The following is a 23,955-nucleotide window of genomic DNA, read 5'->3' on the forward strand; positions in this document are numbered from 1 at the left end:
TGGCAGTGTGTTGGGAGAGAGGAATGAAATGCATGCAAAGAGCCCTGTGAGGGACAGAGCACTCACCTTCCCTCTCTGCTTGTCCAGGCACAGCTGAGGTGTCCCCCAGCAAGTGTTGGAGAGTGGGGCAAGATTGCCAGTGGGGCAGCACAGTCACACCCGTTGTTCATGCTCCCTGTCCACCAAGTGGCCACTAAGTGCAGGAAATTGTCTGGTCTGGCAGCCCTGAGAGGACAGGGAGCTCATGGAAGAGCTGGTGGGACCAAAGCTCTTGCATTCCTGGAGCACAAGGGCTCCAAAAGGTTCCCTCCTGGACAGAGAGCCCCACAGAGGTGGTGGAACCCAGATATCCCTTGTCAGCACGTCACCAGCTGGGGAGAGGGTGCCCACAGCTCTTGCAAACCAAGTCAACCAGAGATGTCCTGGCAAAATGAGCATTTCCTCATTCTGGTCTCTAACAGAAATAATTTGTTTTCATCCTCCTTGCGTTAAATTTGCTTATTGAGACTCCTGGTGATTAAGAAGACAAGAAAATTCCACTTTTTGCCTGTACAGCATTGACTGCAGGAGGTCCCATTTTTGTGTGGAGCATTTGGGTGCTACCACAATCCAAATCACAAATAACATTTTTGTGTTTATCTTGTCTTCCCTTTGATCTTTCCCACACTGTGATTGCTGATAGATTCAGCTAGCTTAGAAACAAATATTTGTTGCAGCTATGCTCTTCCATAAATAGAAATTGTATACTTTTTTTTATTTTTTAAGTGTGTATCTGGAAGCAAAAGGGAAGGAAATCACAAGCATTCAGAAGGGCACAGGATGCAGGCATGTGTCCCATGTCTGCACTAGTGCCAAGCTGAGCACAAATACCACTGCTGTTCTCAGCAAACATCAGAGCCTTTAGACATTTAAACATTCAGCATGCAGAGGAAGAAAAGGCATGGCAGCTACCAGCTAACTGGGAGGTTTTGTTTTATTTCTCTCTCTGTTCCTCTTGAATGCACTTAGAGGGGATAGCTCAGAGGATTCAAACTTCCTTGCTTGCTTGTAGGGAAAAAAAATCATCCCTGCTTTGGGAACCCAACTTCTCTACCCAAGTAGGAAGTCACAGATGTAACACATCAGTAGGTAAGAGGAATGCTCACCTTGCCCCCACCCCTGCACATCAGAAGTGAAACCTAGGTCAAATCTTTTCATGTGTTGCTCATAGTTTCTTTAAAATAGTGTTTCCACTGATGCACACCAACGTGATGAAGATTTTTTTCATGTATTATTAATGCATTTCTTTGTACCATGTTCCAAAAAAAAAAAAAAAGTTTTGATTTATTCTACACCTTAAACCCAATGTGACAAACTAGTGAGATGGCAGCAGGCTGCCTCTTTCTTTCTCCAAGATTTGAAAACTGAACTTAAAAGTCTGGAATTATACTCAGATGCATTCCACTCTTGTAATATTAACATTTTTTTTATTACCTGAACTATTTTCCCTGTCTCCCTTGACTCCCACAGCAGGGACTCTCATATTATTTCCTGCAGTGTTCCACCCCCACTTTCAGAGACCTGGATTTGAGGAGCTGCCCTACCGTTTATCAAAGCCTTTCCCTTGGTCATCAGAGAGAGTCTTGTCTGGTTTGGGCTCTATGAAATTGTCTGCTTCTACTTTTTTCCTTGCTTTTTCTTCCTCTTCTTTGTATCGAGTTATCTGTTCACAGCTGAGTAATCTCAGTAGAACTGCGGGGATGGAGATCTTCTTGCCTCACGTCAAAGATACAGAACCTTTTTCAGCTGAGCCAGGCATTGGCAATACAGACAGGTATTTATAAGTGCTCACACAAAGTAGGCATGAGGTGTCCTCTGTGGCAATTCCTGTGCAATATTGTATTGATCATATATACCTCTGACCTCCTCTCCTGCCCTCTGACCCTACAGTTCACCTCCACCAAGACTAACTGCTTTCTGTCTTCTTTACTGCTCAGTGCCTCTCAAGCAGCAACCATCTTTCAGGGAAAAACAAAAGAAAAGAAAATAAAACTCAAACAACACACTCAAATCAGGAAAAAAAAAAAAAAGTCTTTGTTTCTTTTCTTCAAGGTGTAGGATTTTCTGCCAAACCAGGGCTGTAAAATATATAATATCTATTCCTAGGTGAGCTGATATATTCAAATCTCAGTGGATTGTAAAGCACATTAAATCATCACTGTATTTATCCCACATAGATTTGGAAAGCATTTGTTTGACAAGAGAGAAAAAAAAATATTAATATTTAGGTAGATTGTGAGAAAATAGATTTTAAATTGCCAGTATTGTTGTACAGAAAAAAAATCACAGACCATTTCTCAGTGAAACCAATGCTACTAAATTTGTAGACAGTGTCCATCATCAGTAAGTATTTTAAGGATATGATATTAGTTTAAGTGATCCAACTGCAGAGTGCTGTGATATGACTCTAAGCAAACATTTTTGTTAAACTTGCTTGGGGGCTAAATTCTTTGTGAGCTTTCAGCTCTCCTGTTGGTGATCTTTTCCTCACAATGCAAAGCCCCTTCCCTGCCTGTGCTTTACTTCTGAAGCTCTTTAAAACCATTTCTCCCTGCAAGCCTTTCTGTGGTGCAGGGATTTCACACAGGTGGAAATTTTCGGTTGTCCCTAATCTCTGTCCATTTGTGTGACAATCTCCTGTGTGGGAGCTTCTCAGAATAGGAATGAGAGTTTGGCTCAAATCAGCACCTGTGATATGCTGACACCAGTGTTGCAGATGGCTATTATTTATTTATGTCCTTGTAGGAGGGTAATGGAGTGCTCTCACCTAATATTAATATAAATATCTTTTTACAGCAAATATATATATATAAGAGTACACATAATGGGAACATTATAAACTTCACTAATTAGGTCCTCAAATACTTTCTTGAACAGAAATCTAAATCTCCTTTGTTTTCTATCTAATCTCTCTATTTGTTTTTCGGTTATTTGGGGAGAGAAAATAATTTTCCCCCAAATATAATTGTCACATTTACTGGAAAAAAAAAAAAGGAGAGAAAAGACCCTTCTTCTGCTGTGTTTTTTATGTTGCAGCCCTCTCTGAACCTGGGCACTTGTGGGGAAGCTAATCACTTTCTGTGGCTACTCTAGGTGACAACTACAATCACAAAACACTGATGTTTGCTTGAGATCCTGAGATACAGGCAGAAAGTAAATTTGGCATGCTAAATATAATGCAAGGAAACAAAATCTCATTCTAAGAGTAACACTCGATCTGCTAACCTAACAGTGAAAAGGAAACTCGTATGAGCTATGTATACCAAAAGAAGATTTACCAGCCTGGCTCCCTTACCAGGGGTTTGAAGGAGACTGTTTAGCTCATGGTTACAAAATACAAAATTTGCAAGGTATTAGAGCATGTTTTGTAACTGTAAAAGTGGGCAAATCTATAGAATAATTTATGCATACTTTTTCCTACTTCTTTTTTCTAACAGCATAACTCTGCCCATACTGTGCTGAAGAAAGGGTTCTCACAGATTTATGATGTTAACTGTTGAATCTATATTTATGAGTTTCCATGATGTTTCTGTAATAATAAGATTATTAATGTCCTTTTTACTTAGTATGAGGCACTAAGGCAATCAATGCATGAAACTCACCCGCCTGTAAGAGTGGCTGGTTCATTAGCCAGGGACTGCTGTAAAGACTGGGGTGAACATTATGGAGGCTGCATTTATTTTTAGGAGGGACTTGATATTCTGTGCAAATCCAGCATGAGAAAGGGGAGTGGATTTCTCACTGGCAAAGAATCCTTTCCAGAATGGCCTCATTCAAACACTTTATATCTTCTCTTTCTAGTCCAGTACCCTAAGGTGCTAGTGAAAAAGCATGAAAAGCACAGAGAGGGTTTTTTGGTGAAACTGGTCCTCTGTTTTGAGTGATATCCATGGAGTGTGGTTCTACCAACAGCTGTGCCCATAGAATGCTTTGTCTAGTTCCCATTTTTGGCAACTAGCTCATGAGAGCATCATGTTGGGCTCTTTCAAAGGCCTCACACAATTGTCAGACTTACCTTGCTCGTGTTGAATTCTGCTCTGTCCTTAGTATCTCCTTTCCTTTCAAGTGAAACCATGCTAGATGGGGAGGCAGCTCCCAAATCCTGGATCTTGCACCCTTTTGAGGATGCCCCAACCTTGGTGACACCCAGATCCCTCGGTGGGCATTGAGTGGCCTCACCATCCATGTGTGGTCACAAAGGCCCTGATTCAGCTCTGGAATCCCACCCTGGCCCTGCCTGGGGCAGCCCCACACCAATGGCACAGTGCTGAAAATGTCACTTTGACAGGAACAGGTTATGAACATATTCAGTTCTTAAGGTTTAATTAATCAGATTGGAAGTCCACTTGATCAACAAGAACTTGCAACAGCATGTGAAAGTGACAGCTATGGAAAATGCCATCATTAGGAGCATTTCCATAATGTCTGTGGCTCTCCATCAGCAGGCAGACATCCCAAAGCAATGCACACAGTATTTTCAAATTAATATAAAGTGTATATGAGCGGCCTTTGTAAGTTTGTTGTATATTCAGGGGAAGCTCAAACTGAGGCTCTGACCTGAATTTGGAAATGAGTGCTCCTTTCAGTTAAGTAAAAGCTCATTTTTCGTGACTAGAATCCATTTATTAGGTGAACCAAAAACCCCATAAGCAGACAGTTTTAGGATTTCAAAGTGCCTTCATGCAGGTTCTAGGAAACAACTTGCAAAACATGCAGGAATTTATACAGAGATGTTTAATAAATCAAAGAGACACTTACAACAATGAACATCACTCAGTTTAGGTGATTAGTTCTTTACAGTCATTAGGATTGGAGACCAGAGTGTGTGGACTAGTCTCTTTTTATAGATGATTGATGGGATGAGAGAGATCAGAAACAATATTGTAGACAACAGATGAACAGAGAATATTAAAAAAGCAATGGGGGGAGGATTGAAGCCCTGCTGAAAGATTAAAGAATAGAAAGAAGTACAAATGAGCAAATCAATTATTGTGTGAAGATTTCTAGGATGCTGTTTAATTCATATTGGCCTGTTCTATATTTAGTTTCCTCACAGTTTCTTTTTTTATTGATGTTTCTTTTAGTTCCCTCTCTGGAATCTGATTCTAAGATGCATCATTGAATCATCCTTTGAGGGGAAATGTTACAAAATGAGACCCAATCTAGCAAACATTTTCTGACATGAGCTGTCTTGCCTTAACTAAGCAAAATTCAATGATGCTGTTTCAGAGTATGAAAATCACTCAAAGAAACAAAAAGTTTGGAAATATGGGCCATGGAGGGGGGTGCATCTTTTTGGGGAGGGAAGAGCAGAGAAAGTAGGGGAAGGTGTAACTTCAGACATGCCTTTTCCTTCCTCTGGAATTTACTTGAGCAGCCAGTATACGGGGCAGGTTCCTGGAAAGATGGATCCACAAATGTCCAGAGGAAAGGGGATTTATGTGCAGCAGCTGTCTGTCAGACCCCCTTGCTGGATGCAATGCCAGGAGCTGGGCAGCTCCCCCATGGGAACATCTGTCCAGGACCAGCTTCAGGGGCCAGCGAAAATGAATTTTCCAGCTTCTTCTCCTGCCTGAAACCTCATTTTCCAAAGAATCCTGTACATGGTGTGAAAGATCCTTCCTTCAAGGAGGGTGTTTGCTTTGGTTTTTGGGGTCCCACTCAGGTGCACAAGTGAGAATGTCAGGGAGGAGAAACATTTGTGCTAGGGAGGCACCATGGTAAAGAGAAAAGTGGGAATAAATACAGGTTTAAAAAATTATATACTGTTATAACAGACCACAGACTTCAAAATAATGTAACCATATTGCTTTGCTGTCTTCAACATGTCACTAAAGAGCTGAGATCAGGCTGTTCAGGAATCAGTTCCACTTTGGAGCACATTTGCATTAGTTTTAAGAATAAATTATTCAGTTTTTCAATGCCTGGCTTAGGAATTATAACATCACTGTAATTACTTTTAATGTAAACACTGGTATGTGCTGCCACCGATACCAGCACCTCCACATTCCAAATTTGTAGTGAAAGCTTAGGCACCGTCTAAACCTACTGTATGAGAAGTGCAGCTTTACTCACAAAATATAAACTTTTTCTCAAAAGGTTCTTTTCAACAACAGCCAAAAGAATTCACTGATATCCTTCTTGTGAAGTATTTCATAGGAACATAGTGACTCTTGCCTCTTTTCTTCTTTATGGAAGACTATGATGCTTTACAGGGAGATTGTCAACCAGGATGTTCATGTTATTACCAAGGGTTAGGAAAGGAGGAACTTGACAGCTGCTACCATGAAATATTGTCATGGTAGGCTCATATAAAAATTCCTCAACCTTAAAAATGCTCAACTTTTGAGTCTTTGAGGAGTCTGGAGTGAGAAAACCACAGTGACTTTCCAGTGAGCTGATACAGTTGTTGGCTGTTAAAAAGAAAAGCCTCAGTGGACGCTGTCTGCATTTCCCTTTAGGACCACCAGACTCTGATTTTTCATGGGTCTGTCCATTCCCTGTCTGGACCTTTGAACGTTGTGCTGGTGGTGTGGGCACAGAGACCCACCGGGCTGCACATACCTTGCTTCCATCACTTCCACCAGGTCTGGCTCTTCATACCTTCCATCAGTGTATCTTTAAAGCCTGCAATGAGAGCCGAAATTGGAAAAGGTAAAACAAGAGATTTGTTAGCTGCTTGGCCAAAATAAGGCTGGTTAAAGAGGACCAGAGGGGAGAAGGCAGACTGTGCCAAATGCAGTGAACTAGGGGGAAGAACAGTGGTTGAAGCTTTCAGAGTAAGATAAGGATAAATTAAGTGGAAAAGAGACACAAAATCCCTTAGGATCTGCTCACAATTCCAGTGACTAACTTACAAACTATTACCCCTGCAGTTATTGATCTGGTGCTCACATTTAGCATTGCTGCTCGAGAGACAACTTTCTCATCTGAGAAAGTCTGATAAAAACCATGATCAGTTTTACTTGTGGTTGCCACTGCTACATGGAGAAAAATGCAACCCCCTCATCCTGCGCTGTTTCTGTTACAAGTTTCAGAATCTCAAATTACAAAAACCAAAACTTATTTGACTCCTACTATGTTAAAAATGAGCTTGAATACTGAATCAGTGTCTACAGAAAAAACGGCTTTTCAGAAAGAAAATACAGGTCAAAGTATGGATCTGAGATGAGGGGAGAAAAAGAGGAATTGAAACCTGGAGATGCTGAGCTTGAAGTTAATCAATATCTTTATGCTCAACCAAATTGGCCCCGCTTATCACACCAGGCTGGCCAAGTTGAACACAAACTCAAAATAAATATGACATAAGGCTACTCATTTCACCACCTCCACAAGGAGAACAAGAAGCTAAGGCAGGGTCTAACACCATGTACAGCCTTCCAGCTGGCCATTCAGATGAATAATTCTGTCCATCTGCACTAATGACCATTAGACGATACAAGAAAATTTAAAATCTGATTTCTATACTTATTTAGTGTGCTGCAGAAAGAAATCTAAACATTTTAGGACAATGAAATATTTGTATAGTTCTTACTGAAAATTATTTGGCTCTGTCAGAACTGCATAGCTGTGCTCATGACACTTGTGCATCTTTGCACTTGAAGTTACTTGTCTCTGTTATTTCAGTCATTCAGACAATTCATTGAACAGCATATTAAATTATTCTGCCAAAGAATTCACAGACATTTAGTATGTGCATTACTGTATGAACCTGTTGGATTCCTTTCCTGAAAAAAATGATTACTCAATGAAAAATTTGTGAGTCCTCTTTAAAGTAACAACACTACAGCAAATGAGAAGAAAAATAATTTTTAAAGTTGCAGTAATTGTTATTTAATGATGTATTTTGGAGGCATGTCTTGGGGCTTTTTTAAACTCAGGTGTTTTCTAATTTGTGATTGCCTCTAATGCATGCAAAATAGCATCAGAGTCATATTTTATTACATCTTTGCTTGTACGAGTTCCTGCAGATTAATGTTCCCGCTCTCCACTTTGTCTGGAGAACGACCAATGGGGCCTGTGAAGGAGGTGTTTGGTAACTGGAGCAGAGAGACTATATTAGCTCTACCTTTGCAGTCTAAAAATATCTCTGTTTTAGGATGGCTGGACAGAATTTGGCCCTTGGGATTTATAGCCTAGGCAGGTTAAGTGAGTGCCGTGCACATTAAATGCAGACTTTGAGGTAGGCCATCGTATCTGTCCTAAAATGATGTTACCCTACAGTCAGATTTTTGTTTGTTTTTAATACTCTGTAAATTTACTACAGGGACTTTGATGCATGTTTTTCAGCTTGAAAGCAAAACTGTCTTCCTTCATCCACCACTTTACAATTTTAATGCTTTTAGCAGGCAGCTCCAAGACACAGAAATGGGCTCAGAAAGCAGCACAGCTAACAAGAATATCTGGAGCTCTTTTAGGAAAGATTTAAAAGAAGACCAAGAGGCCAGAAGAGGACAGAAAATCTTTTAGCTGGGCATCTGTCAATCTTTGACTGAGCATATGGACAAAGCTCGACTGTGGCAGGTCGTTCTTCAAGGTGGTGTTTATGCATCTTCAGAGGAAGAGTTTGGTACCAAATCAGTGCCAGAGAGGTGCTGCTGGCCCTGGTGTGCATCCCTGGGGTGGGATTGCCTCTCTCTCCAACCAGCTCAGCTTTTTGCACCAGCTTTGAGCTAGCATAAAGCCTTTGATGAGTTACTTCTGGCTTACAGCATGATGGACGACAGAAGAGCCCTCTTGCAGGTCCAACAGAACTTTCTGCTGCCTGCAGTCATTCTGTTTTTTGCTTGTTTGATTGTCTTGAAATTTTTAACTGTGTTTTTGATCTGAGCCCAAGAATTGAAACCATCACTGGGAATGTGCTGCTAGAGAGAACTACGAAGCAAAATGCAACCACAACACTTTAAATGTTGATTTAAGGGATGTCTAGACCTCATGCTGGCTTTCTGCACCAAGATGAATTTCTCATAGAGAATACCCCTCCTCCACTTTCCAGATTTTATATTAAAAGTCAGTTCCCTATAATTTCTCTTAACTCCAGTCCTTCTGTATAAAGTGGAATAATAGGGCTTCTGCTTTCTCATTTTCATTTGCAGTTTGGAAAGGGCTTGTATTTAATGGAAGTGGAGGGAACACTGAAGAGGTAGCATGAACACGTGTAGGGCTTTTGAGTTATTAGGTTAATTAAAGAAAGCCACAAAATGGTAGCAGTGTAAAAGACCAAAGTTAGAGCATCCATGCATATTCCATGGCATTGCTGTTGACTCTGAAGAAAAATGTTCTTACTCTTGAAGGTCTTGGCTTGTACTCCTGTGGGCTGATGCCAGCAAGTATTTCTAGAACTTCTGCTTTTATTAGATTCACATAGTAGGTGTTTTAATCTTGCTTTTATCTTTGGAATTTTGTCTCTTCCCTCACAGCTGTGGTGACTTGTTTATTCTGGTGTTAATAACTAGATCTGCAGTTAGTGTGTCTAACAGCATAATAATCCACATACACCAGACACACAGAGGTAGATTCAGCTCAGAATATTCATTTGTGTTGGAGGATGGAGAAGAGTTATCAGCCAGGAAGGGGTTGAAATGCTTTCCAGGATCAGAATTCAAGTGATCTGTACAGTGGCAGAAAAATGTCCAAGAGTAATATTTTCTCAGTGGAAATTCCCATTTTAAGGGGGAAAAAAAAAAGACAAAGTAATGTTTCTGCTGTTTATTCTGGCAACAAAAGCTGCTCAAGCATTATAGACTATAATACCCAGTAGTAATTCCAAATAAATCATTTGAGACTACAGTCTTTTAGGTTGGTTATTTTTTCCTTCCTTTATAGTAGACATCACAGCTAGGACAGGGTATGTCTTTTGCCTGGAGCTGCTCATTAACACAGAAGAAAACAGTGAGCCAGAAGAGTTTATTATCTAAATAGACAGGACATAGTGAAAGTAGAGAAGTTACTAGCCACACTCTTGTGATGGGAATGAAGGAGTATTTAGAGAAATTATTTGTTCAAGGCAGTAATAACAGTGATGCAGAAAACCCCCAGCCCACCATAGCCCCGATCCAGTACTTCAAATGAAAACTTTTGTTTTCATTTGTTTATTCTTAATTTTAAAGGATTTGATGGTTTTAATCTTTTTTTTTTCTCTCCATATTTACTGTTGGAGGACATCTAAATTGTCACAGAGAAATGCCTCATGTCTGATGTGCAAGCCATGATCAGTAGGATGGGCTTGGAGATGTAGGCAGTAGTCAATTCCCAAAAAAAACCCCACCTGTACCCGAGTCCTGGATCACCCTTGAAGCCTTTTGCCATGCACAGCAATGTACTTTATGCATTCCCATGCCCAGAATGGGGGTGGCCACAGCCTGATGAACAAGGAAAGTAACATGTGCATGTGGGCTCAAAACTTTGAAATGTCAGAATGGTTCCAAAGCCTCTTTTCAGTTTCTTAAAACTCCCTACCGACAAAATATGTCTGCATATAGGAAAGTGAAAGGATTTCCACTTGTTTAAACTTATTGTATAAACTTCACTCCATCTCCTAAAACCAGAAGGAGTTGCAGGGAGATCTGCCTTCCCATTGGGTCTGACATGAGGACGACTTTGCCACTGTCAGAGGGCAGAATAAAAATGGATCCACTGGACATTCTCAATGGTAAAAATCCTCCTGGCAACAAAGAGAGAGCAGTAACCTTGTGTCTTGCATCTTATTGTGTAGATTAATGTGGTATAAAAGGGCCATGAGCATTGTGCTAGCTCTCTGCACATGGCAGGATTTCACTCAGCAGCTTGAGAAGGTCAATTAAGTATTAAATTGCACCCTGGATAACAGGGTAAGATCACTAGGTGCCATGTAACATTTTTTACATATCATGAGCTGTGCACAAGGGCATATCTAAATAAAATGCATAGGAAATAGCATCACACAAATATGATCTACATTTTTTCTTGATCAAAGAGGCTGAGGAAAAAAATAATTAAAAAGTAAAAGCCTTATGCAATGAGATTTAAAAGAAAACTTTGGAGGCTGATAAGACGCATCTGGCACAACTTCAAAGTCCATCAAAGTACATATAATCAATGTTTGTCAATAGCAGTTTTGCATCCTTTAATTTATCTTTCATGGATATAAAGCATGATGTTATTAGGATCCAGTCCATACCTTAATTCTGTTTGAGATTTGATGAATCAGGGCTCTATTAAAATTCAGTGCAAATCAGCTTACTCAAGGACACATTACATAAAGTCATGTGTTATCTAACTCCTTTTATCTTGCTGTCTTTCTAACTAGTTAAAGAATCTGGAATTTCATAAACTTGTATTTGTGGCTGGCCACCAATATACTGACTCAAACACATATTGCTTGTAGGTACCTGCTTAAGGTGTGCACATGTGGCATGGTCAGGATACCAAAATTCTTTGTGTATTTTTGGTGTATGAAATCTCCTTTAGGAATGTTTGTTCTCCAGAGTAAGGAATCATCAGAAACAAAGTTCTCTGGCATTTCAGTACCTGTCACTGTAATCACAACTGTGTTTTTCAACACAGAATCACATTCAGGATGGGAAATTTTGAAGCCCTTGAGATTTCACCATTTTCTTCCTTGTATTTCAACATGTGGATGCTATTTCTATCACTTTCTTCCTTTTCAGGTTCTGAACTGTCTTGGAGAAAGAATGGTCACTTCATTGTTTTTGTAACATGCAGCACAAACAATATCTGATCAGCAAAAGTTTGTCAGCATTTCCGCAACAGAGGGTTGTTTATTCTTGCAGTAATTCTCTGATTTCCTGAGTTGCTACCCTTGTTACAAATGCTTCAGCCTCAGGAGAATAAAGGTTACTCAAGAATTTAGATTTTTTTTAAATTAAAAAAAATAAATCCTGGTTCTCACATTAGTGGAAAAAAGCTTGGGAACATGAACTCTGATTCATATCTGAAATTTAGAAAATAAACACTTTGATGCTTTTAAAAATAATATATTATGTAACAAGATCTCACTGGTTTTCAGGTGAGAGAGAAATAAGTATGATTCATACTTTTTTTCCAATTTAAAATAGTAGTTGAAAGATAATTCTAATACAAGGTAAATGCTTGTTTTTATTGTTAACTTATACTGTTCTCATCCTTGTTACTTACTGATTTGAAACATTTTGGCACTGGTCAATGCAGTGATTATCTGGACAGGATGCATTTATTTGATCAGGGCAATCTGTTGAACATTAAACAATATTTGAAGCACAGTTAATTATTTGCACTGAATTAGCTTGGCCTCAAAAGACTGTGTCTTGTCTGAAAAATCATAGGCAAGAAGAAAAAGCTAATTTCTAGAAAAAAACAAGGATGGTTGACAGTGCTTTGACACTTCAGGTTCTACCTCTGCTTATTCTCCTAGGGAACACATGTCTGGGCGTGAGTATGTTTTTATTCTCCCTTTCTTTCCATGTGCCAGCTCTGCTGTATCTGCATTTCAGGCCACTGAGGAGACCAAATTAATGCAACATAAGAGGGAAGCCCCAAGGGTTTCTTTGAAGCAGACATCTACAGTGTCAAGGAATGGCTCTCCTGGGTACACTGAGAGGCCACACCACTCCTGGTGGACTGTGGTGGGGACAGTGGTCCCTCTCCTGGCCCTGGGCACTAAGAAATACCCCAAAACCCTGGGCTGCAGCATGGGCAACTCATCTTAAAATCACAGAATGTTTTGGGTTAGAAGGCACCTTAAAGATCACCTTGTACCAACCCAATTGCCGTGGACAGGGGCATCTTCCACCAGACCAGGTTACTCAGAGCTCCATCCAGCCTGGCCTTGGGTATTTCCATGGATGGGGCATCCACCACCTTCCTGGGCAGCCTGTGCCACTGACTCACCTCCCTTACCATAAAAACTTCCTTCCTTATTTCCGTTCTTCATTCTGATGGGACTAAATGTCTGATTAAACAGGTCAGGTAGGCCCTGCCTTGGCAGTTTTGCAAACTCTTCTGTAAAAGGTAGAAATTCCCCCAGCCATATGTTTTGAATGACTGAATTATCGTTGTTGCTAACGTGGGAGGAAGGTTAATGGCAAAGTATTCAACACAGCTAGGGGTGACCAGAGCTCTGCTCTTGCAGAGCTTGATATACTTTCCTTCATCTCCTCTTTAAAGACTGGAAGAATGACTCGTAATCAAAGGAAAGTTAAAAGTCAGTTTTAAAAAAAATTCTTTTGTTCTTCCAAGCAATCAAGTAGATTTTCTCATGAAGGAATCTGAGGTTCTTTAAGACATCTGCTTTCTTAGTGACTTTTCCTATGTGTGCAAGTTCATATCTACTGAAATACATTGCAAAAATTTAGATGTTGACGTGTTTAAATTTAATTATTTGGGAAAAATATATAGTGAGGGTGTTTAATGGGGCATAGATTTTTTTTTAAGAAGTCTGGGATTTGGGATCAGTGATTTTCACAACTCAGTAGAGTAATTAATAATTAGTGTATCACCAGGACCATGCCACACTTGGTTCAGTATGCATGTAGCATCTTACTGAGGGACCACCTCTAGGGTCTTAAGTGCCAGTTTTACACACTTTGTGGGACCCCCATCTAATACAAATAAGCTCGTCATGAATTTGGCAGTATTAATTCATGCTCAGTTAGGAAGATGTGGGGCCAGTCTTGGACAACATGAAGTTTTGCCCAGATTTTTTCTAACGAGTCCTAAGCGTTAGACTGATTCAATGCTTTGACAGTCCTAATCTGACTTTGCTTTAAAAATTGCTATGGCAAATGTAGAGTATATCTTCCCCTGCCCTGAAAATTCATTAACATTGCTAAAATGCAAAAGCAATTCTGCTGTCACTGAAAAGCAGCACGACAGAATATTCAGCAGGCTAGTTTTTAATAAAACATGCTTTTTCTTCATAATTAATATAACAAGGTTTTCTGGCTTAGCACTTGGCATGGATCCCAGAAAAAAAAAAAAAAAGAGGGAATGAGTTGCCATGATGTGACCATTGCATGACAAACAAGTTATGAGAGGATATTTTTGTCTTAATGATTTGTCCTGAAGAAAAAGTTGCACTGAAATATTTTGAATGAAAAGAAAATAGATGCTGCACTTTGCTGAAACCACAGAAAACACCCTTAAATTCCTATTTTCATCCTTTTCTAGAACTAACAAATATTTTTATTTGAATCTGGTTTCAGAAGTAATAAGATGATTAACAAATATTATTGGTGAATATAACAGAAGTGAAACATGGGTTTAAGCAATAGTTTATGCTGAGTCTGTCACAATAGAACAAGAAAATACTTGGGCATTCATGGATCTGGCAGGTTTGGAGCAGAATCCTAAGACAAAAATTTTCATTCAGTTCTTTCATACTAGCTGATAAGAAACTGATTCCATCTGCATGAATCCAAACTATTTCCATAAAAGGCATAAAGCTGCATGGTGAGCACTGAATTTGGTCCTTTAGCATATGTGATGCAACTGCACCAAAGATTGTCTTCAGACATGTCAGGTCTTCTTGGGCTGGGGTTTTTTACCCCTGTTTTTCATTTCACTTCTGCTCAGCAAGATACTGTAGTAGAAATCTGCCTGCCATCAAGGTATTGTATTGTTAAGTATTCCTTAATCAGTCAAAGAGAAAGCCAAAGAATTCTGCTGCAACTGAGCTGTGTATCCTCAGTTATCCAGACTTGCATTGAAGCATTAATTCCAAAAATCTGGAATGAACTCAGCTTTAAATGACATGCTTAAATGTTGTGCTGAGTTGGGCTAGAGAAATCTGGAACAGAACAACAGGAAATTGTATCCCACAACACTCCAGTGACAGCTCTTTCTGTACACCACCCTGCAGCTCCCACTTAACAGTGCTCTAAAGTGATTCAGCACATGTTTGCAGGAAAAAAACTTTTTGAATCTACAGGTGTTCAGATCAGGCCTTTTCCTTGTATCAGATATCCCTACAAACTATCATCCCTGGCAGTGGGGAGGAAGACTTGCATGACTCAGAGTAGCAGAGGTGGCTCTTCACTGAATATTTTGGAACTTCAAAAAATTGATGCCCACTTAGTTGTGATGGAAAGTGTTTTGAAATCATGAGCTTTGCCCAATCCAATAACCAAGTGCACTTAGTAGTGTAAAGGGAAGGATAAAAGTATCACATTAAGATCAAACAATTGTAAAAAAGAAACCCTTATCATAAGGGTCTGTGGAGAGCTCTTGGCCCACAGAAAGCAGGATGCTGTTGCCAGCAGTGCAGGTCTTTCGTTGCCTCAGGCACTTGGAGACCAACATTTTAGGGTGTTCCAAACTCAACTCTGTCTGACATCTTTTTCTAACCCCCAGTGGATCCATTCCTGTGGTAAACTCCCACTGCTGCTTCCCTCAGCCTCACTGCACCACGCACACAGGGCTTCACGCTCCGCTGTGCTGATCTCTGTGAAGAGAAGGGAATGCTGCCAAGCCCTCCTGGATTTGGGGCCCATCAGGTGTAATGCCCTTCTGCAGTGCTCGCCTAAATTTGCCTGATGCAGCAGGAAAGCAACAAAGCCCTGGGAGCGCCCCCAGCTAATTTTGCACCGTGCTCTCAGAGAGGGAAGCGCTCCTCGCTGACCCCCCAAGGCAATCAGCTTATGCCCTGCAGCGTGCAGGTTGATATCCCGTGTAACTAAAGGGACTTAATGACTTTGCATAAGCTTTAAGTCTAGCAGTATAACCTGCATTCCCAGTACCGGCTGCAGGAGTGTTTGATAGCACAGGCACTCATGTCAGTGTGACTAGCTGGCTCCTGCAGCCCCTGAAATACATTTTGTAGCTTCCCTGTGCTGTGGTATCCGAGGCTGACCCCATTTTCACCTGGGAGCATGAGTGCACTTCAATCACCAGTGAGCTTTGAAAACATCCAGCTGCTACCAGGCCACCACTTACAGAGCAAAGATTAATTTGGAAACTTTGATATCCTGGAAAATAGGAGCAGGTAACTTCTGAGCAGAGGACCAAGCTGGTTTCAGCAGCGCCTCTGAAGGACCTTGCCTTTTTTTTTTTTGGTTCCCTGTGGGTTTTGTATCAGGAGCTACCATGGGAAAGGTTCACCACTAAATAATCAGCAAAATAAAGATTTTAAGTGTGAACTTCTCTGGGACTGATTGATAAGGAACACACCATTTACTCTGATGCACAAATTGCAGTTCCGTGTGGAGGCTGGAGATGTCTTGTTAGCAGAGAAGTGAAGAACTCAGAGGTTTTGGTGGAATCCTTTCAGAGAATGGTTTCCCAGGCTAAAAACACAACATGTGTTGCATGTGTGCTCCAGATGATAATATGCCCTGCTTTCATTATCCTGCAACCATGGCCTTGGCTGAGAAACACAATGTCATTGCTGGAAAAGCCACTTTCCCTTGAAGTTCAAAGACTGTCACTACCCAAGATGGTTGCAGGCAAAAATCTGGCCAATTGTAAGAGCATCAGAACTGTCGATTCCCTCCTCCTTTGGCAAGCAGCCCAGACAAAGGTTCCTACTGAGAGCTGTCAGCAGGATCAAGGGGTTCACGACGAGAAGGCAGTAGCTGAGTCTGCCCTCGTGGCTCCTTCATGGCTTGTGTCACTTGTGGATGGAAGTTGATCAAATATCCATCTTCATTCTCCACCTCAACCCCATCCCACCTCCTTCTTGGCTGCAAAGCTGTGACTGCACAGATGAACAAATGAAAGCACAATTTTTTTTTTTTCTGCCACAGAGGCCACTTTGTGACAAGTTGCAGGAGAATTTGCAGGACTTAATGCAATTGAGTGAATAAGCCAATTCCTACCAATGCAGTTTGATACTGGAATTCCTGAAGTGCTTTGTTGCAGTGTCTGTGTATGTATAGAGCTAATTTTGGTCTGTCTTGCTACTCTGTCATGCAAGCCTGAGTGATTGCACTGTTTTCTCTGGAAGTCTGTTTTGCACACATGTAAATTCACAGCATAGCCCTGGGTTATCACCTTTTTGCTCTCCTTCTCCACCTGATTTTTTGTTGTAGTGATTCATTTTTATTGTAATAAGAGGTGGCAATGTACCCAAGACACAATAAACAGTTCAATTGCAGAATGGTCTTGGCAGCTGTAAATAATTTCCCCTGAATTTGGGGCCAAATCTTCCTGGGTTTATTCAGAAAGAATTGCTAGAGATTAACTGGACATTTTTGTGTGAGAAAGAGTCATAGGATTCCATCCTGAGATAAAGAAAGCTCATGGTTCTGCCATTCCCGTTTGAAGTCCATTATATTTCATTAGTCTCTCTTTCTTAAGGAGTTGAAATGGAAAAACTGCATGTATCATATATGTGCAATGTAATAAGTACAAACTCTATTTAGCAAAATTATGAAGGTTCTTTGGAGGAATGAACTTTTAGTAAAGTGCTAATAATTACAGTGACAAAATACAAGAAAAGTCAGGTGAAATTAGGATATTTTGAATTTCACATTTTTTTCTAGGACACCTATAATTGTAGTTGGCTCCATAGTCAGCAGTGCAATGTACCCATGTAAAATGTCCCTCCTAGCTTTTTTCTTTTTACTCTTTGGGAGTTTTCTTGGTTTTTTGTTTGTTTGTTTGTTTGTTTTGTTGGGGTTTCTTTTTGGTAGGGTTTCTTTTTTATGAGCATGATGTAGTAAAATTTAAAATTGCTTTCTGCAAATTCTTCCAGCTCTGTCCCTCATCACTGCAGAACTCCTATGAACAGAATCCAGTGATTTTATTCCCTCTTGAGAGAACACACAAAGTATCGGTGTCGAGCTGCAGCAAGGAGACCGCTTGGTGAAACCAGCCCACGGTCTAATTTCTTCCCCCCCATGCCCCCCTTCCTTTTGTTCAAATCCTGCTCCTCCTTGGGCTCAGTGTTGCACCTCGTCGGAAGGACAAGATCCTCCTCTGCTGGCCACGAGCAATACGGCACTGCAGGCAGGAGGGGAGGCCCTGCCTTCTCTGGCCCTGAATGCCTCCCTCCTGCAGCCCCCTCCGGGACCCCCACCCTGTGCACCCCTCCTGACAGCCTTCTTCTGCATCCCCATCCTGCATCCCCCATCCTGCATCCCCCATCCTGCATCCCACGTCCTCTCCTGGAGGGGATGAAGGGGAGCTCCAGCACCAGGGGTGAAGGAGTGAGCTCTTCCTCCTCCTCTGCTGCACATCACCATGGCAAGCTTCAGGCCATGAGTCAAAAAAGATAAAATTTGGCCCTCTCCTGGCTAGCAGGGGTGAAATTGCTTCAAAACCAGTGTGGGCTGGTGAGTGGTCCAGGGGACCCCAGGACAGAGGAGAAAACTCTCTGTGCTGAGAAGTCAGCTCTGCCAGATGTTTTGTCCCCTGTGGCTCTGCTGCTGCAGCTTGTGACAGGCACACAAGGAGGGAGAGCTGCAGCACAAAAGGAGGTGCAGGAGCCTCACAGTAAAGATTGTGTTTAACTCCTGGACTCTATGCTGGGTGTTCTAGAAGCCTTTGTTCCCAGTAATATTTATACTGTGGCAGCAGACAAAGGCTTTCATTCAAAATCAGGAATCAAAATCTGAGACTCAGTTACCAGCCACCAAGCCATTGCCTGCTCTGAAGGATGATACTATAAACCTGCACATTGTTGAGGGCACCACGTTATTGCAAGAAAGAGTTTAGGGTACCTGCCTTTCTGTGGTCAGCTCTACCCATGTTTGGACAGAGCAGCAGGTGAATAACTTGGGAAAGAAAGTAGTGTAGCACAATGCTGCATTTCTCATCTTTCCTATTTCCTTGGGGTAAGAGCATTGTGAGACTGTCATCTCCACCCTACAGCTGGGGAAACTGAGGCACAGAGCAGTCTGGTGCACCTCACTCAGCCTGGGCTGAAACCCTCCAGCATTCCCTAGAGTGCCAAGGGCTGCCCCCCATGCAGGGGCAAACTCACTAAGTCAAACCTTTCAGAGCCAAACCCTTTCCAACCCCATAAGGCAAACACCACAGCAGGGCAGCACAGAGAGCTGGAGAGTGAGATGAAATGTTTCTTGCATCATCCTGCTCCCAGTGCTGCTTCCTTGTTCTTTGTTTCATCTGTTCCTCCAAAAGAGAGGAGTACACTTGCAGGGTTTGTTCTGGTCTGTGTTTATGGATGAATGCTATCACTAATTGTAAATGGAGCAATTAGACCTTTGCTTTATGTGGTCTCCATCGGGTCTGGCAAAGGATCTGACGAATGCTGTACCTGCACTCAAGAAACATATACACCAAGGACAGAGCTTTTACAGCCTTCTCATTTACCATCATCTCCACACTCATTCAGGAGGGGCAATTGTGTGAGGATGTGTGTCCTTCCAGCTGCAAAGGATTTAGTTCTGTATGTGTGTGCCTCACTCAAATGCACCTGGGGAGGGCCTCTGCTGAGTGGTTCAGGGGACATTGCTCTCATTAAAGTCAGTGGGGAAGGGGAGAACTGGAGTTTCTATTCTTCCTGGCTCAAACACAAGAGGGATGCAAAGGTGCCTGAAGCAAAAGCTCATTTATATATTCCAAAAAATATTCACAAATGTGAATTCTGAGCTTTTTATTTTGTCCTGTTTCTTATTCATTGCTTCTGATTCATTTGTTCTTAGTCTCAACCAGCATTATCTGAGAATGTCTTTCTTCTATATATAATGTGTGACTAAACAGGGCATATATTTATAGTTAATTGTATCTCTAGCAATGCATAGGTGCACATAATAATTGCATGTATGCTGTCTTTACGGTGTGTGTTAAATTGTTTGGAAATACATTTTACTCTCTAAAATTATGCGAGGGATGAAGAATAGCAGCTTCAAATCTCCTGCACACCCACTTTTAGCATGTGTATCCTCACTGCAGGTGGGTAATCCTGTCCTCAGCTGGGATTTAGAGCAAGAGGGAAAGCAAACAGAAATTGTCACACTGGGGATGTGTCCTGGTGTAGAGTCAGTGCATTTCCTTTCAGACAAACCTCACTCACGCTCTTCAAAGGCTAAGAGCTGTTTTCCTTCTTCTGTTCTCTTTTGTTGCTTGCCCTTGATTGTGAGCCAAACAGGAAAGGCTGGAGCCCCACTTTGGAGGTGGGACACATGGCATTTCCTCCTGGAGGGTGCCAGAAATATTCCCCTGCATCCAAAGATTGTTAACAGCCTTCCAGCTCAGGGCTCCACTGGGTTCAGCAGATGTAAGGTCCTGGGCCCTACTCACTGCCCAACATCCACTCTGCCATGCCCAGGCATGTCCCAGCCTCCAGCTTTGGCAGCCAGCTGGAGCATGGCCTCTGTCAGCATCTCAGAGAAGCTGGACAAATAGCCAGCGTGCCATCACTCATAAGCAAAGAGACAACTTTACTCATTCAGGTCAGGTTTGCCTCAAATCAGATCAGCCCAGCAGTTTAGGCTGTATGCTCAGAAAAGCCAGACCTCTCCCATGCGTTGTTGACATTTTGTTACCTTTTGCAAAGAGCTGTAAAAATCTAGGTCAGTTAGCTCCAAAGTTGGAGGGGGAAACAGCCTTATCTGGATGTCTAGCACTAGGGACAAACAGAACTTTGTACTGTAAGCAAACCTCTGTTCTGGCTTTCGTTTTATCCAAAAAAATGACTCTCTGACCTTTATTATCTCATGCAGGCTTCCCATTTTTCCTTCTGGGCAAACTCGATGGAAGGTAAGTGGTTTCAGTTTCTTCATTTCAACTTCTGCCTGCCACAAAACTGAGAGGCTGGCAACCTGGTTCAAGACCCTTTACTAGTGCCCAGTGATGAATTATGTTAACTTCATGGAGGGCCTTGCTGTGCTTAAAATGTGGTCTGTGATCAAGTAGAAAGTCTGTTTGATTTTGGACAAGTAATATGGTGAATGCTTTCAGGCCTCCACATGTGCTGTGTCAGTGCAGGAGACAATGCTGCATCACGTCCCAGCCAGGAGTGTGTCTGACACACTGCAGCCAAAACCAGAGGTACAGCAGCAGCACCAACGTGCAGCTGATCACAGGACTGTCCTGGACCACACCTGCGACTCCCAATTCTGTCCCAAAACAGGACTTTTCTCTCACTCTGCCTTCATGTGCTTTGGGGAGCTGTGGGTGACACAGTGGCTCATGGTCTGGAGGAGAGGTGACGGTGCTGGGCTGCAAACCTCACAGAAGGATAAGCAAAGAGCATAGCTGGGGATCAAAACTGGAGGCCAAATAAATGAAGGCTGACTTTCCCTTGCAGCATGCAACTAACTGTGGAACTTATCTCTGCAAGGCTTTGTCCCAAGTGCTAGAAGATTCAGAAACAAGCCCATGCAAGTAAAAATCGTTAAAGGCTGTGTCGCATTAAGATGTTGATAAGGGAAAAGCTGTGATGGATAATGTGTGAGGATGTGTAGGATGTGTGAGGATTTGTCTATCCTTTCACAGCCTACATGGTACATGTAGAAGATTATGTTTTTATTGATAAGTTTAGTATTTTGCAGGTAAGCCCTGCTCTTTCTTCTCTTGATTTCAATGGCTGAGTTTATAATGCATATCTAATGAAATATTACAATAATTTTGCTGATTTTCCTGCAAAAAATATGTTGGATTTTAGTATGCACTCATTATTCATCTGCATTCCGTTCCATTCCAGTGGTATGTGGACTTTCAGGTCAAACCAGAAATCTTGTCACCCATACAGCAGCGCCCTAATCAATGTTGCTGCTCTAATCACATGTATGTAGAAAACAAATTTCCAAATAATTATTAGTCTGAGCTCATTATTTGGGTTCTGCAAATATTTGGCCACAGTCTTGCACTTGATTCAGGGTTTACACAGCCTTGTGCAAACTGTTGATCTGCCTTTTGATGGTGGCTTATCCCTTTAACAATTTCTTAACTCATTCCCTGCCTTATGTTGCATGGTCCTTACATCTGTCCCCCCACTGTTCCTACAATCTCCTACTCCCCATCCCCCTTAAAGCCTCCACTCCTTCAGCCATCATGAATCTCCTTCACCCTGCATCCATCCCTCTGAGGAAAAAAGTGCTGCAAAACTGCTTTTAAGTAACAGCCACAAAACTATTTGAAAGGCTTTCTGGCTTTGTTGTTAGCTGGTCTCCCTTCTTTCTGAAGCTGCAGCTACTCCCAGCCACAGCCTGCTTGGAAGGGAGGAAATACTGTGAGGTCTCGTCTCTGCAGAAGTAAATGGGGAATATCTCATTATTTAAAATGCAGTCAGGATTTCAGCCTCATAAAAATAACACTGCAATAATCTCAGAGCTGGGGACAAAAAGTGTTTAAGGGGGTGGTAGGAAAATTCATCCTGCTTAAATTAGGCCAGATTTCAGTCAGTCTCCAGAGGTTCAGAGAGCTTGAATAAATGCTGGGTACTTTCTGGCCCTCTTGATGTGTGTTGGCAATAGGCTTTAACTCTGCACATCACTCATCTTGACAACTGCAGTCCAACAAAGTTACCTCGCAATTCAGGTCACCCGATGGCATCCTAATGCATCACTTTCCCACTTGGAACATTAGTCATCACTTGATCCAGGGAAGGTTTTGAAAACAGTGTGACTGTCGGCATTGGGGTATCTGTTCTCTCCATAACAGAGAGCCCGTGTCAGCTAATGAACAAGGGGATATTGATCAGAAATCCATTGCTTGATTGACAGCTCTTGGCAATGTGAAAAACTGCAGATGAAAGCTTGCACAGTTTAAAAGATCACCCAGACCTCAAAGCTGATTTGAAGCTTTAAAAGTCAATCTCTGTCTATCAATTATGGGGGGATTTTTTGTACTACACAGAGGAAAGTTATTCTTTGAAAATTTGCATGCAGGATGTCTAATTTAATTTCATGTAATAGTCACATTTCAGTGACAAATGTCAGATCACTGCTTTTTTAAGCATGTTAAGGTTTTCCAGCACTTACAAAGAATGAACACTCTGATTTAGTAATATGTTTAAATCAACCAGTGTATCAGACTTTGTGCTTTAATTATGTGCTCAGATAAAAAAAGTGTTGTTTTTGCTTTACTAAACCTGTGGCTTCTTATGAATAATTAAAAAATTTGGAATGGGAGCACTTCTTAAATAAGACATGTGGAAGCCAAATAGTTATTTAATGTCAAAACAGTAATAAATAAGAAGACATCTCTTAGTTTGATATCATATGCCCCAGTGAGGTTTTTCTGGTCTTTGTTTTTTACTGCTTCATGCAGCTGGAGATGACATGGAACAGCTGGGAGATGGGAAACATCACTCATGTGACCTGTAGGAGCTATGTCTGTTTCTCAGTTTCATGAAGAGGGATAGAAATGGGGAAAGCAGGGACACTGGTAATTTCTTACATCACCTTGGCTGGTCTCCCAGCCAGAAACCTCAGCCTCCCGACTTCCACATCCACATGGGGGACAGGGTACCCAAAAGGCTTTGCTGATGTCTTCTGAGCCCTTTCCACACACACCCTGAACTCTGTGCCTTGGCCATTAAATTTCTTGAAATGGTAAGTGCCAGCCCTTGAGGGGGTTGCTCAGGGTTGCCTGCTTTACCTCAGCCCTGGCTACCTGAAGCTGCCCTTATCAATGCTGCTGGGTGGCAAACTCAGCAGGTGTGCTATAGCCTCTCCCAAAACTGCCCCATCAGTGCACATGGGGGATTGTGCCCCCAAACCTCTGAGAGCCACAAGAAGCACGTCTTGCAAAACTTGAATTACATCTTGGCCATCTTGTTTACAGAACAGCTGAACTTAAAAATGGTTCATAACATATCAAGTAATTACATAAGTGCTCTTAATAAATGATTAATCTGTTGCTGAGAAATCATGCCAAACAAAAATCAAGTGACAGTAGCATAATTTCCAGTTGGCTTAAAAACCAGGGTAGATGATTCTACAATGGCTTAGCTATTTGTCCTCATTCAGGGCACTAATTTTTCCTCTGTTGACTCAGGAGAGTCCTCTGTAAAGCATGCTGGCATGTTTGCAG

At 41.7% G+C, this 23,955-nt stretch overlaps 2 long non-coding RNA genes across 2 annotated transcripts; one reads left to right on the forward strand and one right to left on the reverse strand.

Annotated features, from left to right (window-relative positions):
* Positions 1-1,499: 1,499 nt before the first annotated feature.
* Positions 1,500-4,196, reverse strand: LOC135305889 (uncharacterized). Its single transcript, XR_010366878.1, has 3 exons — positions 4,055-4,196; positions 3,642-3,857; positions 1,500-1,997 (listed from the first exon to the last, which is right to left on the reverse strand). It is a non-coding gene; the product is annotated as an uncharacterized LOC135305889 (long non-coding RNA).
* Positions 4,197-19,418: 15,222 nt separating this feature from the next.
* Positions 19,419-23,011, forward strand: LOC135306821 (uncharacterized). The gene is made up of 3 exons (XR_010367584.1): positions 19,419-19,505; positions 20,640-20,676; positions 20,878-23,011. It is a non-coding gene; the product is annotated as an uncharacterized LOC135306821 (long non-coding RNA).
* Positions 23,012-23,955: the final 944 nt, after the last annotated feature.

This window comes from Passer domesticus, chromosome 8 (assembly GCF_036417665.1).
Source record: "Passer domesticus isolate bPasDom1 chromosome 8, bPasDom1.hap1, whole genome shotgun sequence".
In the NCBI taxonomy this organism is placed as follows: domain Eukaryota; kingdom Metazoa; phylum Chordata; class Aves; order Passeriformes; family Passeridae; genus Passer; species Passer domesticus.